General features: G+C 40.3%; 1 pseudogene; it reads left to right on the top strand.

Moving 5' to 3' along the window:
• The first annotated feature begins 1515 nt into the window (after nucleotides 1-1515).
• Nucleotides 1516-2404, top strand: LOC137989475 (uncharacterized; annotated as a pseudogene).
• Nucleotides 2405-6206: the final 3802 nt, after the last annotated feature.

Below are 6206 nucleotides of genomic sequence, written 5' to 3'. Positions count from 1 at the left end.
CGTCCAGAGACACCAACTCGTTTGAACAACTTGTCAAACAAGCAGCTAAGCATATTATATACTTTCGTAAGCGCTCTGATGCTCGAGACTTGGCTCGCTTTCAAACTGACGAATCTTTTAGCTTAGATAAAAAATTTTACGTCCGCCATACTTGCCGCCATATTTATTATTATTATTATTATTATTATATTATTATAACATTACAAGCGTGAAAATTGAATGAAAGCCACAACTATTGGCGCCGGAACTAATAAATTGAAAAACAGTTATGTTTCACACACACACAACCAGCAAGAAAAACACAACTAATCGGCATTCCGGTACGAATAAGCAAAAACCCTATGCGAAAAATGGAAACGTATTCCCGAACCAAACGCAGTACCGCAAAACACTTCGGGGGTTAAAGGAACCTACTTGGGTTAACACATGATGTATAAAATTAAAAGCATAAATAAAGCTTAACTACAAGTTACGTCTAGAATGGTTCAGCACTTGAGCATCGGGGTAACGTTGTATACTTGACTAAGCTATAAGAAAAGGCACAGGAAGCACTGAATTGGCAAGCGTAACCTCTAGAAGACAAATACGCAAAGACTGAGCCGCCGAAAGATAAGAAATGGAGCTAAAAACTAAAACAGCACACAAACTGTCCGCTCTGGATAAGAGACATGGGCCAGCTAGAGAAATAAAGAGCCCATCCTGCAAAACGTTTTACAAGTCCAAATCTCGAAAATTGAGGGTAAAAGGAGAATTGAGGGTAAAAGGAGAATTATCATTGTGATCACTATCATTGTCCCTCAAGAAGTATGAAAAGTGCGCGGTAAAAGTTTGTGCTACTTCCCGTTTGTTAACAACAAGAATATGACCCTCTTTAAGATTAATGGGGTCCCGACTGAGGGAACGCAGCAGACGTCTTCTGTAAGAGTTGCAAAGGAATGCTAGTGAAATACACTAGCATTACTGACATACCTCAACTTGAGGCCCACTGGGTTCTTTTCCTATGAGACCGGCAAGGCGTCATAATCTGTTTTAATGTCGTGGATGTTGTCGTTGTTTCGGAAATGAACCACAAAAAGCCATGTGAATATGATCTTTACAAATATGCCATATCGATTCACTCGTGATAAATAAAAACGCCTTGTGAAATTAGATCGTGAGTTAAAAAACAGCGACGTCGAGTGAATTTATTTTAGACCCACAGTGAGATGGAGGACTCCGCCAGCGAAAATAATTCGCAAAAGCAGAATTCGAAGCGAGTGCGGGTCACTTACTCTCGTGCAAAGAGCAGTGAAGAAAAGTCAAAGCAGTTGAAAGAGTGGAAAAAAGAAAGCGGGAGGAGCGAATGGCAGCCAAGCTAATCGTAACAAGGCGGGAAGCAAATGAAAAAGCAAATACACCACATGTGATACAAGAACAAGAACGGATCAAAAGAAGCGTTCTTCTCCTCTTCCAGAAACAACTGATTTCCCGAGCAATGCCAGGCAACCGCGAAAATCCTATTCAAGAGGAGCTCTGATGTTGCAAGCGGCACGGAGCAGAAAAGTTGGGTTCATTGAACCAGTTAATACAAGTAAACCACGACATTCAAAATTCCATCGAGATCCTCGACCAGTAAGAAAGGGATGCGTGACTAGTAAGGATGCTAAGGCAGATCTTAAGGAACTAAACCCTGATCACATTGAATACCTCTCAGAACGTGTAGTTGGGAGAGGAAGTTACGGAGAGTGTTATCGCGCGCGTTATCGAGGTATTGATGTATGTGGATATTGATGTGATTGTTAAGAAAATGACGCACAATAACACCACAGAAGGCAAAGAGAGAGCAAGGAGAAGTCTACTGCATGAGGCAAAGGTGGTCAGTGCATTGGATGACCATGCCAGGCTGCCCATGGTTTTAGGTATCGTCACACAAAAAGAACCATTGTGCTTGGTCACGCAATTTCATGGTGTAGAGGATGAAAGTATAACCCTTCACCAGGCTGCAAGCACAAACATGCTTACACCATTCGTTAGCACTGAGTTATTTCTTGAAATATGTTCCGCGCTGAAATATGTGCATTTAGCGGGATACTTACACAATGACATCAAGGCCAACAATGTAGTTCTTGAAAAAAGCCTGACAGCCTCAGACAAGTACATTCCTGTCCTCATAGATTTTGGTAAAAGCAGTAAGGCAGGAACAGGTTCAGAGTTTTTGGTATCAACCGGGAAAAAAATGTTGCCTGAAGAAAGAAAAACGTATTTGGCCCCAGAGGTTTTTAAGGACCGGCTTTACAGCGCCGCCAGCGTTGTATATTCGTTAGCAAGAATGTTAAAATCTATTTCTCAAATGGTGGGATTTTATTGGTCAAGGAGGCGACAGCTGCATCACCGTCACAGAGACCTAGCCTCGACGATTTCATGAAACGACTTGCTGCAATTAAATTTGAATGAAGGCTTTTTCTGCAAAGTACGCGCACAGATAAAACGTTAATAGTTGTTTTTTAGGATTTTTTCCTAGTATGGGAGCGGAGTGAGTAGGGTCAGGCCGTCTTAAGAGTAGCCATTTAAACGACAGAAAATAATGCAGTTTGTTTCTTTATTATTCCGAAAACCATGAATTGTTGGGCAGCAGCAAAAGATTATTCCAGTAAGCCCTGCATTACAATTATTCTCGCGACATGCATACTGTCGGGGGCGTTTTGACCGGTTATCAAAAAAAGCAATCCGGTTGCTGCTTTTTTTTATGATTTCAAATTAAGACAAAGTTTAACCATTTCCTTTCAGAATTCAATAAGACGTGTCTTAGTAACACATTTACTTAACAAAACAGTTCGTTTGCACACTTATTTCTCAATAAGATATTGAGATATGATCCCAGGCTCTCGTGAACTTGATTGCCAAACTCACTCAGGCCTTAATGAAGGACACATTAGACACATTAGACCGTGTCCTAATTTATACGTAAAATAATAGCAACTACACAACCTCTTGAAATTTCTAGCGATTAAGGTTGTTGTTAACTAGGCTGATTGTTACTGATAATAAAAAAGACAATTTGCTTCACCCCCTTGACAGTAATTTTCTTGTCCAGTTTCTTCAGTTTCCAGTATCCTCGGGTTTCTTGGATTTCATCTCTTAAAACGCCTTTAACGAAATATCTGTATTTTGAATAACAACTTACAGAAATAAGCACTGTTCTTCTAGCAAAGCATTGTTCAGTTCCTGAGAAGATCATCGGAAGGCATGGTTATTTGTCTTCAGTTACAATTGAGTCGTTCTCCAAAGGAAACTTCTCATCGTTTGTACCTCGAATTTCAAGTGGCTGATTTTGCATTAACGGCTGTTTCACGTTGACTTCACATCCTGTGTTTAATGTCGAAGGGTCTCTACCACTTCCTTCCTTCTGAGTACTTTTTCGCCAACTTTTTCCGTTGTTTTCTACATTTTGATCTTCTTCGCTTTTCCTGAATCGAATGTTTCCTATACTTCGACATCTCTGCAGCAACTTCTGTCGTTCACTGATTCGAAGTCAATTAAACACTCGGAAAGAACATTTGTTTTTATAACTGATCACAATTCGCACTGTTTGGCACTTAATTTTCTCACTTGCATTCTTTGCTACTCAGTTATGGTTTTTCCGACAAAATTCTCACTTTCCCTTCTATTGGTATCGGTAATTTGGACCCTAGAGACTCGTCGAAATTACTCTGCGCGAGTGTTAACTTACTGCGGGTAACTGCTATATGCCGAAGTTACAAAAACAAATTATCTGATGTTACTTTTCTCCCGAATCTTTTGCTTGCCTTACGACTCTTTTCTTTCTCGTGTTGCCTCACTTTCATGTAAGTGCCGCTGTTTGAACCTTCAATGCGGCCGACACAATAAAAAACAAAAGCACTTAATTAAGCATCAACAATAATGCTTTTGTTCGATTTGCCGGATAACGAATAATTATTTGTATTCATGTTAATTTCTTGAAAGTGAGAAAAATGCTTCAGACTTTCCGTTTTCACCTAATTGCGCGATCCAAGAAACTAAAAGTGCTACATTGTGGAGAAACGTTGTTGCCATGCCCTTTGTTGTGAAGTGTCACCTGTGTTTCAAGAAGTTTAAAACTGGTACTTCGTTGACGAAGCATTTCCATCTAAAACATCAGCGAAGTACCTTTAAAAGAGAGAGGTTCGAAGACGATTCAGGCAATCATGCCGATGAGGCGAAAGCAGTTACTCTGGGGCATGAAGAAAGAGAGGAGTACTTGAAGTGGTTGAGTGTCCTATTGGAACGTATCAATTCATCCTTAGTACCAGATCATCCAGGTAAACACTCCCTTATGATTTAAGTTGGAATACGTAGGCTTCTGCCAACAATTTTGTTCGTCTATTCACAGCAAAATGGTGCCATATTGACTGCTTTCAAGTTCCCGAGCAGTACTTTTTCCACATGTTGAGTCGTTTGGGGTCCCCAATACTGGATAGCGTCCGAGAAGTTAAACACAGGCGTCAACCAATTTTCAAGAGGAAGACCCGGCGTTTCTCTTACAAAATATTCGAGGAGGATGGATTTCGGAGGCTGCTAGATGAGCAAAACGTTTTAGAGTTCAAGTCCGAGGCACTCTTCCGGAATCACGAGGAGGTTCCAGATATTGAAGAAATGAATCCAGAGGAGGCCCTTATTTTTGCAAAACAAAGAGCCAGAAATGCTGGAGCAAGACCGACTAGTCGATCAGTCATTGAAATTAGCACTGGTGAAGGAAGATGTACGAGGGAAGTAGAACTTATTTGGTGGCCTGGCTTATACTCTTTCTCCCGTTATGGTAAACTTACCATTAGGTTTTTCGTGAGAAAGACCTCCCTTTAAATACTCGTACTCGTTAGAAAAGAAGCGAGGGTTTGTTTGAATGCAAATGTCTTTTTAGAACACAATTCAAAGTTAACTTTACACATGAGATTCTAAATATTTTTCCTTTAGTAGCTGTGCCCAATGTAAGGAATTGCTGATTTGAAAGTATTTGGCTATCTACTCGTTTCTCTGGGTAACCGGTCGTTTCAGCCATGAGTTGTATTGCCCTACATCTGACGTTGTAAGTGAGTTAGCTAACTCTAACACATCTCAGTTCTTGTTGTTTTTAAACTCTAACCGCGATTAGCGAGCCACTGAAGTACTAAAACAAAAGCCTTTCTCGTTCTTTAAACTATCGTTGCGACTAGCGAATCACATAACTCATCAGCGAACTGACCAACGATATTACTGAACTGTCCGTTTGCGAAGCATAAAACACTGGCGAAACGACCGCAATTCTTTCTATGCATACTTGAATCGCCAAACGTTAAGTTTTACTAAGGTATCTTAGCTCCTTGTTTCGGTACCACGAAATGCGCAAGAGTTCGAATTATCTTTTATTTGCACATTTTTTAACATTTGTGACAAATCACTTAAGTATAGCTAAACGTCTTAGCGGGCTAAATCCCGTGAACTTTACAATACAAAACCTCATGCCAGAGTGGCTAGATAACCTGTCGTTTTGCTACAACGTTAAGAATAAATTTACGACAATTTCTCGTTCGTAAGTTTGGCTGAAAATCATCTAGCTACCTTAGTGTAGCAAATCGACTGAACTCCCGCGTTAGTAAAACGACTTTATATTAAAACAAAAGGGGCTAAACTACAGAATACACGGCCACTTTTAACCATGCACCAAACGAGCCGGCTCGTTTGCTCTTTGCGTTGACGAAGTTAATTGCAGGCTCATACGCTCTTTATGTACATTAAGATGGCTCGTTTGCTCGGCAGTGGATCTCAGTGATGTGTGTTTCTATTTTCTCTACTTAAAAGACAAATATAAGCGTATGCAATTGTCGTTATAAAGAAGAAAAGAAAGCGTTCAACTCCATGTAATTTTCCCATCGTGTGTTTACCGTACATACATTTGACTTCACTGCCTAGTTACATAAACGTAAATAATCCTTATCAGTGTTCGGTTTGTTCATTCCCTTGAAACGAGCATTACAATTCGGATTGAGTAAATACTAAGGCCCAATCCAAACGCCGCTCCGCTCACGTGCCGAACCTAACTCAATAAAGTTCGACTAAAGAGCGACTTTGGAGCGACGGCTGATTCATACGCCCTACCTGGGTCGAACCAAACTGAAATCCATACAATGGTAAGGGGTCTAGGTAAAGATAAAACTTCCGAGTGTATTGTGGTAAGATTATAAATTATCACA

The sequence above is a fragment of the Montipora foliosa genome, unplaced genomic scaffold (genome assembly GCF_036669935.1).
Source record: "Montipora foliosa isolate CH-2021 unplaced genomic scaffold, ASM3666993v2 scaffold_459, whole genome shotgun sequence".
Taxonomy (NCBI): Eukaryota; Metazoa; Cnidaria; class Anthozoa; order Scleractinia; family Acroporidae; genus Montipora; species Montipora foliosa.
This window is presented reverse-complemented; position numbering and strand designations above follow the sequence as displayed.